Consider the following 20,104-nt stretch of genomic DNA (forward strand, 5'->3'; position numbering starts at 1 on the left):
TGGAAGCAGACTGCCTTATCTTTCTTCCACAGAGTAGCTGATGGGTTTGAATCATCAGTCTTTTGGCTAGAAGCCAAATGCTTTAACCACTGCAATACCAGAGCTCCTTTAGCCATCCTATTGGGAGTGAAATGGTATCTCATAGTTTTGATTTGAATCTCTCTGATGGCTAATGTTGCTAAACATCTTTTCCTGTATTTGGTGTCTATTTGAATGTCCTCTTTGATATTTGGCTATACTCTTTATGCAACCAGATTGCCAGGTCTTTCTCCTGCGAAGTGGCTGGGTGAGTTTGAACTGCCAGCCTTTAGGTTAGCAGCCAAGAGCTTGACTACTACACCAACAGGTCTCCTTACTTTGGCTGTAGCATCTATATTACACTATATCCTTACCACTCTACAAATAGGACAGCAAACTGTAAGTGAGCCAGTGGATTCTAGTATGGCTGACTTCAGCCATGTGCACAGTAAAGGCAGAAAGAAGGAACAGAGCAAAAGAACAATCTGTGAATAGGAAAGTGAGACAATCTCCCACTCCAGGCTCCAGAAAGTTCTTCCATACTCCCTGAAGCTTGACAGCCATTGGGTTCCATAACGTACCACAAGTGACCAGTTCAACAATGACTTGACCAAAAACCATCACTGTGCATCATCACAGCATTTTAGGCTCTGGTAGCATACAGTGCCTAAGGTATGCTAACCAGAACATTGGTGGTTCAAACCCACCAGCTGCTCCATGGAAGAAAGATGGGGCAATCTATTTCAGTAAAGATTTACCATCCTGGAAACCCAATGGGGGTTGCTATGAGTCAGAATCGACTCGATGGCAGTGGGTTTTTTTAGTTCTACCTACACTATATATTCATTATGTTGCCTCTCTTACAATAAGCCAGGATCTCCTTGATGCTTGTTGTTGTTGTTGTTGTGTGCTGTCGAGTCGGCCCCAACTCATAGCAACCCCTCCTTGGGTTTCCCAGGCAGTATCACTACGGAAGTACATTGCCCAACCTTCCTTCCGAGGAGTGGCTGGTGGGTTTGAACCGCCAGCCTTCTGGTTAGCAGTCAAGTGCCTTAGGTACTATGCTATCAGAGCCTTGATGCTAGGCACCTTGTTTTATTCATATCTGTAACTCCAGCCCTTAGTGTAGTAATCTGTCACAGAGAAGGTGATTTAAATGCCAGGTGAATGAATTAAAGGACAACTGGAGGGGCTTTAGTATCTCAGTACAATGGCTTAATAATTATTCCTATGATGAAGCTTAACTCCCTCTAGACTTGTGCCTCATTTGTTGGTGTTGTGTGCTGTGAAGTCGATTCTGACTCATAGCGACCCCATGTGAGAGTAGAGCTGCCCCACAGGTTTTCTTGGCTGTCATCTTTATGGAAGCAGAATGTTCCCACAGAGTTGCTGAGTGTGTTCGAACAGCCAACATTTCAGTTAGCAGCCGAGTGCTTGACAATTATGCAACGGGGGTTCCCTTTGCCTCATCTACTACTATGACTTAAGTGGGGCTTTTTGGTGGTGGGAGGGCTTGTTTGTTTGTTAGAGCAGCAGCAGATCCTGCAATAGACAAAAGTGGCTCCCTTCCCACTTATCTCCCCTCACCGCCTAGGGCCCTCTTTGGAACATTACCATTCAGGGAAAACACTTTGAAACATCACATTGCCCTACAAGGAAACAGAACCATACTGCTTTGTTGGTAGACACAGTAATTACAGGGGATTCCCAAGGCTGCTGAGTTTACTTCTCCTATAAATTATGCTGAAAACCCCCAAGCCTTGGTAAAGAAGTTAGGTTTGTCTTTTTGCTGCATTTAGTGCTTGGTATATTTTAGAGTCACTCACCACAAGAGAAATGGAGGCTTGAACACCCTGCCCAGCTGGAGAGAAGCCATTTTCAATTACATTCCTTAGCCCCCAGTGCTGCCTGGGATCAGAATGAACACTGGTTGCCATGGCACTGTTTTAAATTGTGCCTGTGCTGACACCTCTTTTCATGCTCTCACATGCTGTTTCCATGCACTGGGGCCATATCTATCTCATCACACGGTTTGCTGATTGATGCTTGAGCTCTGCACCAGGAATGGAGGGAGGGCAGATGGAAAGCAAATCCATGTGTTTGCCACTGCTTCTGCCTCCCTAATGTGGAAGGAGCTCTGGTACCATAGTGCCTAAGGCACCTGACTGCTAACGAGAAGACTGGCAGTTCACACCCACTAGCCACTCTTTGGAAGGAAGATGGGGCAATCTACTTCCGTAGTGATACTGCCTCAAAAACCCTTCCATAGTGATACTGCCTCAGAAACCCAAGGAGAGGTCGCTATGAGTCGATGCAACAGCACATAACAACAACAACAATATGGAAGGTATCTATGAATCGATGCAACAGCACATAACAACAACAACAATATGGAAGGTATCTATGAATCGATGCAACAGCACATAACAACAACAACAATATGGAAGGTATCTGGGTATTATTTATGGACTGAATTGTGTCGCCAAAAACTATGTATTGGAATCCTAACCCCTATGCCTGTAGATGTAATCCCAGTTGGGAATAGGGTTCTCTTTGTTATGTTAATGAGACCATGTCAGTGTACAGTGTGTCTTACCAATCACTTTTGAGATATTAAAGAAGCAGATTAGGCACAGAAGCAAGAAAGCACAAATGGGAGAAAGATAGATGCCACGTGGACATGGAATGCCGAGAAGGAAGGTAGAGAAGGTGAGACAAAGATTTTCCCCAAAAACAGAGAGAGCCTTCCACTACAGCAAGTCTTCTGGCCTCCTAAACTGTGAGAAAATAATTTTCTGTTTATTAAAGACCCACTTGTAGTATCTGTTATGTTGTTGTTGGATGTTTGAGTCAATTCCCATGTGACATAGTAGAACCTCCCCGTAGGGTTTTCTTGGTTGTAATCTCTACAGAGGCAGGTCACCAATGTTTCTCGCATGAAGTGAAGCACTGGATAGGTGCAAGCCACCAACCTCTTGGTTAGCAGCCAAGAGCTTAACTGTTAGGCCACCAGGGCTCCTAATCTCTGTTATAGCAGCACTAAGGAACTAAGACACCATGGTTGGAAGCACCTGAATCAAGAGATGCAGGTTATACTCATAGCTCTCCACTGTGTGGCCTTGGGCAAGTCCTTTACCTCTGTGTGTCTGGAATTCCTCACCTGTACAATGAAAGAGAACTAGAACGTTTCCACAGTCCCTTTCTGATGTAACTGTCTCTGGTTCCTGCGTGCTGTGTTGAAACAGCAGAGATGAGTTCTGCAGAGAATGAACATCAAAGAGTGAGTGAGGCAATTCCTGTAAGCTCTTGCAGAGTCCTCACCATGCTGACTGGTTCTGAAACCTCTGAGCTGTTAGGGATTTGCTTTGAGTCAACTCCCTGGAAAAATGCCAGTTGCCCAAAGGTCCCTTCTGATGTACTAAGGGGACAGCTTTCAGCCTGGGTTGAGTCATTATTTGCCTTAGAAATGCTTTCTTCTCAGGGTAGTCCCAGGTTTAGTGCTCAGGGCTTTAGTTCCAAAGATTGCTATCCTCCTGAATAAAATAAGTTCCAAAACTAGAGAAAGACACATATGAGGCTGTCCTCTGGGCCTGTTTTACAGAGTAGCATCTCATGGGATTGAGAAAGCTGGGAGAAAGCAGCTCTATTACTTGTCTAACAAGTGTGTAGCGAGTGTCAGGCACTGGAATATATGAGGTCATCACTCTGACATTTCTGCTTGCATTGCACTGACCTCCAGCACTCGTCTGTTGCATGCAGGGCCTGGGCACCCACCTTCTGTCTCCTCCCCACCTCACCTCAATTGTATCTGAGAATCTCCAGAGGGCATCTCATATACCCCCACAAAACCAAATACAGCATGGGAAATGAGGGTTACAAGAGCAGTAGCATAAACTAATCATTGGAAAAAGCCAAGGGCCTCAGTAACAATCACCAAGAATTACACAATTTCAGTTTGCCTGATGCAGAACAGAAAAAAAAACTCTAGACAGATTTCAGAAAGAAGGTTGAAACATTGGCTGACTCTTGAAGAATGGCTACTACTTTAATTGATGATGGCTCTCAGGAAATACATGATGAAGTGGACATCTACTGCCTTGATCCCCAACTGATTGAGCCCCCCCTCCCCCCGCTCCTTTAATGGGAGCTCTTGTTCATCTCCTTTTAGTAAGAAACATTATCCAAAACTTAGATATAAGGCAAAAAATCACTGTATATCCTTTCAATGTCACACTGGAGCATTTTCTAATAGGCCCACTCAAGCAACTCTGGGGGATATACCTTTGTTTGACTTGTTAATTATTACTATGAGGGTCCAACCTCTGTTGAGTTGTAGGTTTTTGTCTGTTAGAAAGTCACAGGATTCCCATTACACAGAAAAACAACCCCGAAGTTTCCGGTTTATTGTTCGTTGGACATTTACCTCTAACCTAGCTAATTGGGAGCTCTGGTGGTGCAGTGCCTAAGGCATCTGACTGCTAACCAGAAGGCTGGCAGTTCAAACCCACCAGCCACTCCTCACAGGGAAGACTGGGCAATCTACTTCTGTAGAGATGTTGTTGTTGTTGTTGTTATGTGCCGTCGAGTCGGCCCCGACTCATAGCGACCCCTCCTTGGGTTTCCGAGGCAGTATCACTACGGAAGTAGGATTGCCCAACCTTCCTTCCGAGGAGTGGCTGGTGGGTTTGAACCGCCAGCCGTCTGGTTAGCAGGCAAGTGTCTTAGCCACTATGCTACCAGAGCTCCTAGATACCTCCTTGGAAACCCAAGGAGGTATATGCCTCTATTCCTTGGACAACTTTTATCATCTGGTTGACTCCCTCATTAAATGAGCTAAAGAAATATTTGGCACAATGCTTACTTTAGATTTAATGAGACTCATGTTTTTAACTCTTGGAAAAGTATACTTTGGGCTTTGTTTAACAAATATTTATTGAACAACTGTTATAGGCAAGGCAATGTGCTAGGGCAGGGACTGTAACAGAGAACAAGGTAGACAAGGTCTCTGCCCACATGGAGCAAACATTCTGGAGGGAGGGAAATAGTCAGCCAACCGATAAACTGTAGATTGGAAATAGAACAATGATATGCTTAGGGTACCATGACAGAGATTAATGGGGGAGGGGAGTCAAAGGAAGCCCCTCTGAGAAAGTGACTTTTAAGCTGAGACTTGAAGGAGACTAGCCAGCCCAGTAGCAGTAGGGGAATAGGGTTGGAAGAAAAGGGAACTGACAAGCACAAGGACCCTGCAGCAGGGCTGGGCCCAGTGTGTTTTAGGAACTAGAAGAAGGACCATGTGGCTAGGGTAGAATGATCAAAGGAAAGAATGGAATGAGATAAGGTCAAAGTAGTATGGAATATCAGTCCCCAGACCTAGAACTTAATGTGAAGATTTGTCATTTACTAGAAACTAAATGAGGAAGGGGCCTCTGGGTAATGCAAACAGTTAATGTGCTTGGGCTGCTAACTGAAAAGTTGGAGGTTCAAGTTCATCCAGAGGTGCCTTGGAAGAAAAGCTTGACAATCTCCTTCCAAACAAATCAGCCACTGAAAACCCTCTGGTAATTCTATGGTTAACCTTTTGAGGAACTATTAAACTGTTGTCCTGAAATCTCCATTTCTTATTCCAAAAATTTTTAGCTAGTGTCTTCTTGATTACTCTATTTATTAAAAGAAAAAACAACCCTGCCTTTGCCTTAAATTCTCCTTCATGCTTCACCTCCCAATTTCTGACATCTCTAATTTCACTTTCATATTGTCAAAGCCAGTAAGGTTTCCATTGTATTCTGTGACTGTAATTTACTTCTCCCTGCTTTGTCTGGGAGTCCCTGGGTGCCACAAACATTTAAGCACTCGATTACTAGCCAAAGGGTTGGCAGTTGGGACCCACCCTGAGGTTCCTCAGAAGATAAGCCCAGCCATGTGCTTCTGAAAAGTCACAGCCTTGGAAATCCTACGGCACAGTTCTTATCTGCACACGTGGGATTACCATGAGTCAGAATGGACTCAACAACTAAAAACATGCTTTGAGTCTAAAAATTAAAATCTCCCCCGGAGAAGGGAAATGAGGGAAAGAGGTTTGAGGGTTTCCTGGAGAGAGGGATGACCTGCAAGAGGCCACTTAGACAGGAATTAGGGCTTTTCATTAGAGGGATTTGTTCAAGAAACAGGAACTGTGGGAGCTGAGTCATTGTCTGCAGACCACCTGGTTATCACTGGTCGTAACCTGTGTCCAGGAGCTAGGCAGGCTGTGCTTCCCACTGACAACCTTGAGAATTTCTCTTCAATACTAGCCAGCACCTCACCCAAAGTCAGTGAGACCCAGCAATTCCTGCCCAGCCCCAAACTTGGCTCAGCCCCTATCTAACCTACAAGCTAAGACTCACTCCATAACATCTTAGACATCAATGAGCCAAAGAAAAAGAGGCTTAAAACTCATGCAGTAGAATCCTGTATATTGCCCTGGAATTTGAGGGATTGAAGCAGTGGTTGGAGGCTCTGGGTGGTGCAGTTAATGCACTTGGCTGCTAGTAGTTGGAGGTTCAAGTCCACCCACAGGCATCTGAGAAGAAAAGACTAGCAATCCACTTCTGAAAAATCACCCACTGAAAACCCTGTGGAGCACAGTTCTAGTCTGACGCACTTGGGGTTGCCGTGACCTGGAATAGACTCAGCTGCACCTCTTTTGTTTGTTTGTTTATTCGTTTTTGTTTTTAAGGAAAGAAAAGAGAAATGTTCACCAGCCACAAGTTGGGTGACTCCCACACCTTAGTTCTTTTATTTATTTATTTATGTTCACCTTAGTTCTTAGTTCTTAGTTCTATCAAAGTGTAGGCTTCCTTTTAGCCTTCCATAATGTTTGTCTGGGTGAAGGAAATGGTTTGCCCTCAGTCACCAACCTAAAGGTTGACAGTTTGAATCAACACAGCAGCACTGGGGAAGAAAGCCCTGATAACCTGCTTCTGTAAAGGTTGCAGCCAAGAACACTCCGGGGAGCAGCTCCATTCTGTAACACATGGGGGCACTATGTGTCAGAATTAACTTGATGGGAATGGGTTTTTTTTTTCAATAGAGACCCTTTTATTAAGCCTTAAACAAGACAAAGACAAAATAAAGACAATCATACAGATGAGGGAAACCATCAATATGGACATAATACAGTAGAAAGCTGAATGGAGTCCCTCAGCTTTTTTTTTTAATGCTAGCATCTTACATAAGTACAATATACTTCTCAAAAATAAGAAATCAATATTGATACATTATTAACCATTATAGAGTTTATTTGGATTTCCCCAGTTTTTCCACAAATAAAGTATTTCTCTGTTCCAAGATACTGCATGGCATCATTTACCATTATCTCTTTAGTCTCCTCCAGCCTGGAAGTTGGGGAGTCAAAGGAAGCCTCCAGCCTAGGGGAGGGGAGTCAAAGGAAGCCCCTCTGAGAAAGTGACTTTTAAGCTGAGACTTGAAGGAGACTAGCCAGCCCAGCAGCGGTAGGGGAATAGGGTTGGAAGAAAAGGGAACTGACAAGCACAAGGACCCTGCAGCAGGGCTGGGCCCAGTGTGTTTTAGGAACTAGAAGAAGGACCATGTGGCTAGGGTAGAATGATCAAAGGAAAGAATGGAATGGACAAGCACAAGGACCCTGCAGCAGGCTGGGCCCAGTGTGTTTTAGGAACTAGAAGGACCATGTGGCTAGGGTAGAATGATCAAAGGAAAGAATGGAATGAGATAAGGTCAAAGTAGTATGGAACATCAGTCCCCAGACCTAGACTTTGTTTGTTTTTCTTGACCTTGACATTTTTGAAGAGTGCCAGGTATTTTGTAGACTATTCCTCAATTTGTGTTTCTTGGACATTTTCTCAATGATTGAGGTAATGAATTTTGGGGAAGAATACACAAAGGTAATGTGACAGGCTTTCTTTTACCGTAGATACAGCTTAAGACTATGGTTGAGAATTGTCTTGTGACACTCCACATAGAAGATAATTTTGTGATATTCAGGCAAAGAAGGGGAAGATTTATGAACCTCAGACTGGGGAGAAGGATTTCATGTTATTCCACAGAAGAGATCATAAGTTAGCAAATTTAAAATGCTGGCTGCAATAAAAGATAATGATAGCATACATTTCAATTGGGATACCAAAAAAAAAACAAAAAAACCTCACTGCCATTGAGTTGATTCTGACTCATAGCAACCCCCATAGGGTTTCCAAGACTGTAAATCTTTACAGAAGTAGATTGCCCCACCTTCCTTCCACAGAGTGGCTGATGGGTTTGACCCACCAACCTTCTGGTTAGCAGTCAAATGCTTTAGGCACTGCACATCAGAGCTCCTTAAATGGGACATGTTGTTGTTATGTGCCGTTGATCCTGACCTGACTCATAGTGACCCCTCCTTGGGTTTCTGAGGCGGTATCACTACGGAAGTAGATTGCCCAACCTTCCTTCCAAGGAGTGGCTGGTGGGTTTGAACCACCAGCCTTCTGGTTAGCAGTCAAATGCATTAGACACTAAGCTACCAGAGCTCCTAAATGGGACATAGTGCCTAGTAAATCTTAAAGAGCTGTCATTTTCCTGAGATTTTAACTTTTTCTCTATCTGGCAGTGAAGGCAACATGGTCATGTACAATCATGTTTGAATTTTATTCCGAGGCCAGTGAGAAGTTGAAAGGTTTTAGGTTGAGACAGGCTATGAGGAAATAGCATATTGAAAGGTATGAAGGTGTACGGACGCATTTGGAACCTTCAATAATTGGACTACGTGGAGGGTAGGATGAACAGAGGGAAGCTGTGAGAAATAAAGTTAGGAAGGAATCAGAAGTCAAAGCAGAAAGGGTCTGATAGACAGGCATACCTCGGAGATATGCAGGTTCTGTTCCAGGCCACTGCAACAAAGCAAATATGGCAATAAAGCAAATCACTCGACTTTTTTGGCTCTCCAGTGCATATAAAAGTTACGTGTACTCTCTACTGTAGTCTATTAACTGTGCAATAGCATTGTGAAAAAGTCTGAAATAGTGTGAGGATTATCAAAATGTGACACAAAGACGTGAAGTGAGCACATGTTGGAAAAATGGCACTGACAAACTTTACGTGAATAATTTCTTTTAGAAGAATCAGCACAAAGCTGGTACAAGGCAGAGTATAAGATGTCCCAGAGATTCAAATTTACCAAACTGCTGGGCCACTCCGTCACCTCTAACATCAACTACTCCTCTCCTCAGTGCTCTCCCTTCTTTCTTTGAGTTCCGTAATTTGCTACGTCTCACAGAACTCATGAACCATCAAGGAAGTGGTTCAGGAGGTTGTAGAGGCTGGGAAGTCTAAAATCCATGGGTCTGGCACCATTCTGGTAGCCTCTTCTGATTCACATGGTCGCAGGGACTGACAAACCCAGATTACCAGGTCAGATGATAGGCCACTGGCTCACCAGGTTGCAGAAGCTGGCAAATCGGGACAGACAACAGGCTGCTGGCTCAGGTCCCAATAACCAGAGGTCAGAAAATGAGGAACCAGATGCAGAATCCAGAGTAAGAGAGTGAACCTTGACAGAGCAATCATATATATATTGGATGAAGACCACACCTTCAAGGGAACACTCCTTAGTTGAGCAAGGCTGTACAAGGGTATGAAGGGTAGTGACTGGGGTAAGGGTTATAACTTGAGTCACATCTTCTAGTAAGGCTGTGACTCAAGATGCATCTTACCCTAATCCTGTCTCATTAACGTAATGGGCAACTCACTCCAAAATGGGACCATAACCACAGGCATGTTGTTGTTGTTGTTGTTAGGTGCCGTAGAGTCGTGTCTGACTCATGGCAACCCTATGCACAGCAGAACAAAACACTACCCAGTCCCGCACCAGCTCCATGATCCTTGCTATACTTGAGCCCATCGCCGCAGCCACTGTGTCAATCCATCTTGGTGAGAGCCTTCCCCTCTTTCGCAGACCCTCCTACCAAGCATGACATCCTTCTCCAGGGAATGGTCCCTTCTGATAACATGACAAAAGTAGGTGAGACAAAGTCTAGCCATTCTCACTTCCAAGGAGCATTTCAGCTGCACTTCCTCCAGGACAATCTGTTAGTTCTTTTAGCAGTCCATAGTAATTTCAGCATTCTTCATCAGCACCACAACTCAAAAGCATCAACTCTTCTTCAGTCTTCCTTATTCATTGTCCAGCTCTCACATGCATATGAGGCGATTGAAAATATCATGGCTTGTGTCAGGTGCACCTTAGTCCTCAAGGAGACATCTTTGCTCCTCAGCACTTGAAAGAGATCCTTTGCAGCTGACTTGCCCAGTGCTATACATCATCTGATGTCCTGACTGCTGCTTGCATTGGCATCGACTGTAGAACCAAGCAATATGAAATCTTTGACAACTTCAATTTTTTCTCCATTTATTGTAATGCTGCTTCTAGGTCCAGTTGTGAGGTTTTTGTTTTCTTTATACTGAGATGTAATTCATACTGCAGAATGTATTCTTCTATCTTCATCAGTAAGTGCTTCAAGTCATCCTCACTTTCAGCAAGTAAAATTGTGTCATCAGCGTATCACAGGTTGTTAATGATTCTTCCTCAAATCTTGATGGCATGTTCTTCTTCATATAGTCCAACTTCTTGGATTATTTGCTCAGCATATAGATTGAGTAAGTGTGGGAAAAGGATACAACGCTGACACACTGCCTTCTTGATTTTAAACCATGTAGTGTCCCCTTGTTCTGTTCAAATGACAGCCTCCTGGTCTATGTACAGGTTCCTCATGAGTACAATCAAGTGCTCAGGAATCCCCATTCTTCTCAATGCTATCCACAATTTGTTATGATCCACACAATCAAATGCCTTTGCATAGTCAATAAAACACAAGTAAACATCTTTCTGGTATTTGCTTTCAGCCAAGATCCATCTGACAGCAGCTATGATATCCCTTGTTCCAGGTCCTCTTCTGAATCCAGCTTGCACCTCTGGAAATTCTCTGTCAATATACCCACTGCAACCATTTTTGAATTATCTTCAGTAAGATTTTAGTTGTGTGCGATATTAATGATATTGTTCGATAATTTCCACATTCTGTGGGATCACCTTTCGTTGGAATGGGTACAAATATGGATCTTTTCCAGTCAGTTGGCCAGGTAGCTGTCTTCCAAATCTCTTGCCATAACCAAGTGAGTGAGTGCCACAGGCATGGAGGCTAGGATTTACAACATATCACAAAATAGAGGACTATAGCCAGAAGGGCCATATTAAGTAATTCACTGCACTGTAGACTTGCTCAATGAAAGGTTGCCACAAACTTCAATTTGTAAAAAAAGAAAAGAAAAATGCAGTGTCTGCAAAATTTTGTAAAGCAAATCACAATAAAATGAGATATGCTTGTACCATGTTAAGGCATTTGGGATCTTATAAATGACTCTAAGTCAGCAGTTGACTTCATTCTGGACCTTGGTCAAAAACCCAACTCTATATATCTTGTAGGTTCAAATCACTAACTCCAGGAAATCACCAGGCAGATGAGTAAATGGAATGCTGTAAGTTCATCATCTACTCAAATGACACTCCTTGCTACCATTTGGTCAAGAGTGTTATTTAGCTTGTTATGAAGAATAGCTCATTGGCTATTGGACCAGCCATCATCAATATTTAACTTGTTTACACCATTGAAAGGAGTGGGATATAGCTCAGATATTTAATATTTTGGTCCTCACTTTTAATGACCCCAAATGGCACAAGGAGGAAAGAAGTTTGGGTGATCTACTTCCGTAGTGATACCACTTCGGAAACCCAAGGCGGGGTCACTATGAGTCAGATCCGACTCGTGGGCAGTGAATTTTTTCTTTTTTTTAATGACACAATGATTAAGCACGTGAGTGCTAACTGAAAAGTTGGCAGTTTGATCTCACTCAGAGGCTCCACAGAACAAAGACCTGGTGATCTGCTCCCATGAAGATTACAACCTAGAAAACCCTATGAGCCAGTTCTGCTCCATCACATGGGGTCACTATGAGCAGAAATGGACAGCACTCAACAGCTCATCTCCTTATACTCACTGTGTGATTATCATGTTGTTTCTCTTTAGATCTCTTACTTGCCTCTTTACACTTGCTTTGATGTCTTCCACCAACCATTAAATGTTGGTTCCAGCTTGAGCTCTTTCTTACCAGCTTGAGCTCTTTCTTACCAGCTCTCTCTTCTCAAATGATTTTATCTAGCTTTGTGTTTTCCCTGACATCTATGTACTGAAAACTCCAAAATCTATACCATTTGAACTGTCAACTAAGTTCCTGACTAGCCTCTGACCTTTGCCTGATACACTCGCCTCAAACTCAGCATGCCTCAAACAAAATTCTTTATCTTCCTCTCCACCACCAAAATCTACTCCTCTTTTTGTATTTTTTGGGTCAGTTTTTTGTACAATCATCTACCAATTCCTGCACACTACAAAACGTCATCATCTTTGACCTCTTCTCTGTTGCTTCCCACATCTAACCCTCTGCTGAATCTTGTCAGTTGCTTGTTTTGTTTTAACTTTTTATTATGATTTGGTGGAAGTTTACAGAGGAAATTCATTTTCCACTCAGAAGTTCACATACATTTTGTCTCATGACATTGATCACAATCCCATAATGTGGCAGCTCTCTTCCCACTTCCTCCCTGTGATTGCTTTTCCCTGTGTCCTTCTTTCCTATGTATTCCTGCCATCTGAGCTTTCTCCCTTCTCAAATGTTGCCAATCTAATCTCCTATGGTTGATTGTTCTAAGGAGTGCACCTCTCTGGTATAGTTGTTCACCTCATAGGTTTGCTTATAGTTTGGCTGAAGGTTAAGCTACAGGAGTGAGTTTCAATTCAGGCCTGAAGGGTGATGAGGGATCATAGTCTAAGGGATTTCACTAGTCTCTATCAGACCAGTAAGTCTGGTCTCTTTTATGTTTTTAAGTTTTGTTTCACATTTTTCTCCCACTCTATCCAGTATCTCCAATTTAGATTCCTTTCTGAGTGGTTGGCAGAGGTAGCCAGGCACCATGTAGTTCTTTTTGTCTCAGAGTCATGTAGGCTGAAGTTCCCATGGTTCTCTATTCCCTTGGACTATCTGTTTCCATGCATCTTTGATTTTCTTCACTCTTTTTTGCTATGAATGAAGAGTGACAAATTGTTGCACCTTTGACGGCTATTCACAAGCTTTTAAGACTCCAGTCACCACTCACCAAAGTAGGATGTGGAACAATATTTTTGTGTACTATGTTGTTCCAATTGAGTTTGCTGTTCCCTGCAACCATGGCCCCAAGCCTGGAGGCCCAGCAACTCACTCCCTCAAAGTGTTTGGTTGTGGCTAAGAAGTTATCATAACTTTACCTCCTGTTCACTCTATTATATATATGTGGATATTTCATGGCACATAAAAATACATACACAGAAATATCATCTGTCAAACCTATATATTCCTGTTCACCTACCCATACCTGATCATCTTGCCTGTCTACCTATGTATCCTCCTATAGGTTAATGTTTGTTATTACTGATGATGCAGTATTGAAAATGTAATAGTATTTACCTTTGTTGTCTATATCTCTTGTGAATATCCCCATGTCTTCTTTTTCCTTAGTGATATTGTGCTGGTCATCTGCTTTTGGTATATTGCCTTTCTCTTCACCCAAATCAAGACATTTCTCTTACCTAACTGGTAATTTTTCCTCTGCTCCCTTCCCATCCCTGGGAACCAAGAAAGAAATTTTCCTTTCATGTGTAAACCTTTACTTTGACTTTTTTTTTTTTTTATCATAGTTGACTCATACATTATTTGTCCTTCTGTGATTGACTTATTTCACTCAGCATAATGTCCTCCAAGTTCATCCACATTATTAGGTGTTTCGCAGATTCTTCATTATTCTTTAATGTTTCATAGTATTCCATTGTGTGTATGTACCATAGTTTGGTTACCCATTCATCCATTGGTGGTCACTTAGGATGTTTCTATCTCTTTGCTATTGTGAATAGCCCTCTGATGGACATGGGTGTGCATATATCTATTCATGTCCCAGCTCTCACTTCTTTAGGATATATACCTAGTAATGGGACTGCTGGATCAAGTGGTATTTTTATTTCCAACTTTTTGGAAGCACCATACTGTTTGCCACAGTGGTTGTACCATTTTACAGTCCCTCCAGCAGTGTATAAGTCTTCCAATCTCTCTACACCCTTACCAACCTCTCCACACCCTTACCAACATTTATTGTTTTCTGTCTTGTTTGAGGATAGGTTGGGCTTGTATTGACCACTACCTATTATTGATCAGTTGGTACAGAAGCAGGTGGTGGCCCTCGCCCAGTGGGTGGAGCTGCAGGACATGAGGATGTGGTTGGGTTATGTGGGCATGGTTGCTATCTCCTGCCAGGTGGAACAACAACAACAACAACAACAACAACAAACAAGAGAACAGAAAACACAAACAGCATAAACCAACAACAAACACAAAAAGGAAATAAATAAATGAAAAAAGGGAAGAAAAGAAAAAAAGAAGGACAAAGAGAAAAAGGGGAAAAGTCTGGTTATGGGGCAAAAAGAGAATAAGAGGAAAAAAACAGTAAAGAGAAAATAAAGAAAATGCAAAAAGAAAAATAAGGAATGGGAAAAATAAAAAGAAGGGAGCCAGGAAAAGGAAAAAAGCAATGAGAACCAGAGAAGGGAAAGAAAATAAAAAATAAAAAGAAAGAAAGGAGGGAAAAAGAATAATTAAAAAAGAAAAAGAAAACTTGGGGGTGGGGTGGGGGAGGACAGAGCACCCAGGCAGTGTTCCTGCTGGCCAACCAGGTGGCAGGGAGTAGTGTACTTGGTTTCAGCATTGTTGTTGTTGTTGTTGTTATGTGCTGTCGAGTCGGCCCCGACTCATAGCGACCCCTCCTTGGGTTTCCGAGGCAGTATCACTACGGAAGTAGGATTGCCCAACCTTCCTTCCAAGGAGTGGCTGGTGGGTTTGAACTGCCAGCCTTCTGGTTAGCAGTCAAGTGCTTTTAGCCACTATGCTTCAGCATTAGTTCCTACCTATTCAGAAGCAACTGGGGTCAGGGCACCTACACATGGAAAAAGTTCCTGTAGCCCAAACAGCAGCTGGAATCAAGGAAATAGGTACCTTGATTCCAGCTGCTGTTTAGGTCTGATGGCCCAAAAAGCACCTGAGGACAAGGTGTCTGGTCCTAGTAGAAGTTCCTGCTGTTTTAAAAGGTAGCTGGAAGAAGAGCAGCTGATAAATTATTCCCTGTGTACTCAGAAGGCAAATGGGGGCGAGGGATGGCCACATCTCTGTTCAGCAGGAGGGTGTGAGGTACAATGGGAATATCACAACTTTCTGGTCATCAGCCACCAGTGTGATTGCCCGTGCAGACCATGGCAAGGGCAACAGATTATCAGATTGGTGTCTGGATCAGAATAGCACTTGCAAATATTCAAAATGGCCATGCCATCAGGCTAATCTCTAGTCAACAGTTCCTCTTGTCTCCTTATTTGCTGTTTTCATTCAGTTTCTTCTACCAGTCAGAATTTAATCCACTTATTTGTCCTTCCCTTGGAAGCTCAGGGTTCTGGGATGATCCTCTGTACCTCTTTCAACTGGTTTCTTGTTTCTTTTTTGTAGAGGATTTGAGTAGTTTGCTTATTTCACCATTTTGCTGGAAGTCCCCAAATCTTGTCAGTTTTTAACTCCAAAACATCTTTTAAACCTATTTTCTTCCCTTAACCCCAAATGCATTACTTCATATCTTCATCTTCTCTCATCTGGACTATTATTATTCCTTCATAATGCTTATTACACTCTGAAGTTATTTGTTTGGATTATTCTATGTTGAACAACTGAAACAATATGTCCTGTGGGGCTAGTACTTCCCCTACCACTGTACAAAACCTGGGAAAACCCCATAGTTCATCACTCATTCTAAGAAAATAAAAATAACCTCTAGTTGATTTCAGCTACCAACAATTTTTTAAAAAATCTAATTTTAGAAATGAATCCATCTCATCCAGTGTAAATCAGAACTCCTAACTTAACGTCATGTTAAAGCATTTTACTTTTCTCTGCTTGAGCCTGCTCAAGGTGGAAGCTGCAGTTAAGGAGAGGGTGTGGGGATTGCTTCCTCCCCTATTTCCTCTCTCAGTCCCTCGCCCAGTCCAACCACCTTTAGTGACTTCTGAACCCTCCAGGCTTATAGTTCCTCTCAGCATATTGAATGATTCAAGATGACACTTCTCCCCTGGATACTTTCATGAGCTGTTCAGAGATTTTCTCAAGAGCTCTTCACTTGAAAGGGATGAGAGCAGGGCCTTCACTTTGCACTCCCTCACCCTGATATGGGGCGGGCCATCTCCACAGACTCTCTCCATTGGATGCCATCATAGCCCCAAGCAGTCCTCCTGACAGGGAGCTCTTTTAAAATGACACCAGGCCTGCATCCAAAAATCAGGCTTCACAGCTGGTTCCCTGGAAATATGCACTTGGAGCCATATCTAGGCAGTGTAGTTACTTCCAAAGGCAGCCACCAACTTGTGTGTGGGGGTGTGTTTTAAATAACAGCTTTATGGAGATATAAAGCACATACCATAAAATTTACCATTTGAAGTGCAAAATTCACTGGTGTTTAATATATTCACAGTGTGGTGCAACTATCACTACTATATTCTCAGAACATTTTCAACAACCTATAAAGAAGGAGCTCTGGTAGCGTAGTGCCTAAGGCACTTGACTGCTAACCAAAAGGCTGATGGTTCAAACCCACCAGCCACTCCTTGGACGGAAGGTTGGGTAATCTACTTCCATAGTGATACTGCCTCGGAAACCCAAGGAGGGGTCGCTATGAGTCAGGTCTGACTCAATGGCACATAATAACAACAACAAATAAAGCAACTTTGTGCCTTTTAACAGTCATTCTCCATTCCCTCACTGCCCCAACTAATGGCAACCACTAATTCACTTTCTATCACTATTGTTGGCCTATTCTGGACATTTTGTATTAATGAAATTGTACAATATGTAGTTTTTGTGACTATTTTTTTTTCACTTAGCATAATGTTTTCACATTTCACCCATGTTGTAGTATCTATCAGTACTTCATTCTTTTCATGGCTGAATAATATTCCATTAGAGGAGCTCTGGTGACACAGTGATTATGCAGTTGGCTGAAAACTGAAAGAATGGTGGTTTGAACCCAATATCTATATCTACTCCAGCGGAGAAAGATGTAGCAGTCTGCTTCCATAAAGATTTGCAGCCTTAGCAACACTATGGGGCACTTCTACTGTGTCCTATAAGGTCTCTTTGAGCCAGAATTGACTCAACAGTAACTGGTTTGGTTTTGGTTAATATTCTATTGTACAGATATGTCACATTTTGTTTATTCATTCTTTAGTGGATATGTATTTGGGTTGTTTCCATTTTTTAGCTTTGTGGATAATGCTGCTACGAACATTCATGCATAAGTTTTGAGTGGACATATGTTTCCTATTCTCTTGGGTGCATACTTAGGAGCAGAACTGCTGAATCCTATGGTGACTCTATGTTTAACTTTCTGAAGAGCTGCCAAAGTGATTTCAAATTAGCTGCACTAATTTACATTACCACCAGCAATATATGAGGGTTTCAATTTCTCTGCATGGTAGCCAACACTAATTATTGTCTGTCTTCTTTAGTTTAGTCATCCCAGTAAGTAAGAGGGAGCTCTTGTAGCGTAGTGCCTAAGGCACTTGACTGCTAACCAGAAGGCTGGTGGTTCAAACCCACCAGCCACTCCTCAGAAGGAAAATGGGGCAATCTACTTCCATAGCGGTACCACCTTGGAAACCCAAGGAGGGATCGCTATGAGTCGGGTCCAACTTGACAGCACATAGCAACAACAACAACAACAGTAAGTAAGAAGTGTCATTTCACTGTGGTTTTGATGTGAATTTCTCTGGTGACTAATGAAAAGAGTTCTGGTAGCATAGTAAGTAAGGCATTTGGCTGCCAACCAGAAGGTTGGTAGATCAAACCCACCACCTGCTTCATGGGAAGAAAATGAGGCAATCTACTTCTGTATAATGAAGATTTACAGTCTTGGAAACCCAATGGAGGTCGCTATAAGCTGAATCTACTTGACAGCAGTGGGTTTAGTTTGGATAATGATTAATGATGTTGAGTAACTTTTCGAGCATTTATTGGCCATTTGTGTATCTTCTTTAGAGGTTTATTCAAAATCCTTAGCTCATTTTTTAACTGAGTTATTTGTCTTTTTATTGTTGAGCTATAAGAATTCCTTATACATTCTGGACCAACACCCTATTTTTAAGGCTATCCGAAAGGTATCACCAATTGTGACCTTTCCCCTGTAGATTTTTCAGATGTTAGTAGGCTAGGACAGAAAACCTCTGTCAAGCTCTCTAGGTGATCCTTTTGCAAGTATGGTACAGAGACCACTCTCTCCAAAGAAATCCTGTCTCATTTCCAATCTTTTTGTCTCTTCAACTCAACCTTTTTATGACATCAAGGTAGATGAAGGGATAAGAAAAATAAGAGTAATTTTTATCCACTCCCTTTAAACAAGGCCCACAAACTCAGGAAGGCTGTATAATTTATTATCCAAGCCAGAATACATTTGAGAATGAAAGTGTAACATTAAAATAATTACAATTGTGTAAATATTTGAAGTATCTATTAACTGATAGATTGGCTTTATTTTATTGGTGGAGCTATCTATAAAAAGATTCTCCTCAAAAACTATTTTTACATATACATTTTCCCTAAAAAAAAAAAAAAAAAGAAAAGAAAATAACAACACTATAACAAGAAACTTCTTTGAATTTACTAATGAAACATTTAAAAAACACATGAGTATTACCAATTATCATGGTATAGATTCTTGTACTTTATACAATTTCCCTCAGCTACAGGCCTTCCCTCTCTCCTAGCTCATAGGAAACTTCAGCTCTCTTCCCCCACCACATAGAAACCACAAAAATCTTAGATGGTAGTTCCTGGCCCCTCTCCAACCAATGGTATGATGCCACGATCTCTTCTGCCCTTCTCATGCCTTTGTGGTGCACGTAACATCTGCCAGACTTCCACCTCATGTAATTCTAGATGAAAAGCAGAGCAGAAGTCTCTATTACTCTTGGATTTCCAAGCATGACGAGGGGTTCTTAACACCCATTTGAGAGTAAGAGGACGAAGAGTGTTTGGCCCTTATACTGTTTCTAACTTACTGTCATCTCCTTCACTAGTCTCATCTTGAAGGGTTTTTTCCTAGTTTAGGAAGGAAGGACCCCGGGAAAAAAAAGTTCTTCTTTTGAAAATCCCTTCATGCTTTTCTATATTAGATTCTATACTCTCAGCTCTAGAATTAGAAGTTGAGAATTTGACTTCTTTGTTTCTCTATTTCTGACTCTCCCGGGACCCATGGTGAGCCCATGTCCCACAGACAAAATAAGATGGTCAAAAAACAGAAGAAAGAACACCATTTTATGATCCACTTTATTATTCTGGAAGAAAATACTGCACTGGTCACTAGATGACAGCTGATATTTTAGGGTTCTCTCATCTACTACCTTTCCTCTTCCCCTTATCTGTGGCCAACACCTCAGCTAGATGGTGGTTTGTGCCTTCGTGGGATGACCCACAATGACATTCCTGAATGACATCAGCCTTTGATGGTCCTGCCATTAAAAGCATAAAATAATCTTCCAGTCACTGTTTCTTCTGGGCATGGAAGAATACGATAGACCAAGGAGGTGCCTCTGAGGAATTCCCTGGGTTTCTTGCGAGCCTCCTGCTCCCATTGCATGACAGCAACCTTATTTCCTCTGAACACTGTCAGTCACCCCAGCCAACATCCTAACACTTCTCGTCTGACCATAGCCAGCTGACTGACACAGGAAACCATTATTGCATCTCCTGGGGGAAGCCTTCCTCGCTTGGAGAGTAAAACAACAAAGACTGCAAAGTATGTTGTTGTTGTTGTTTGCCGTCGAGTCAGCCCTGACTCACAGCGACCCCTCCTTGGGTTTCCGAGGCAGTATCACTACGGAAGTAGGATTGCCCAACCTTCCTTCCGAGGAGTGGCTGGTGG

The sequence above is a fragment of the Orycteropus afer genome, unplaced genomic scaffold, assembly GCF_000298275.1.
Source record: "Orycteropus afer afer isolate SDZICR_OR568_19922 unplaced genomic scaffold, OryAfe1.0 scaffold00302, whole genome shotgun sequence".
In the NCBI taxonomy this organism is placed as follows: Eukaryota; Metazoa; Chordata; class Mammalia; order Tubulidentata; family Orycteropodidae; genus Orycteropus; species Orycteropus afer.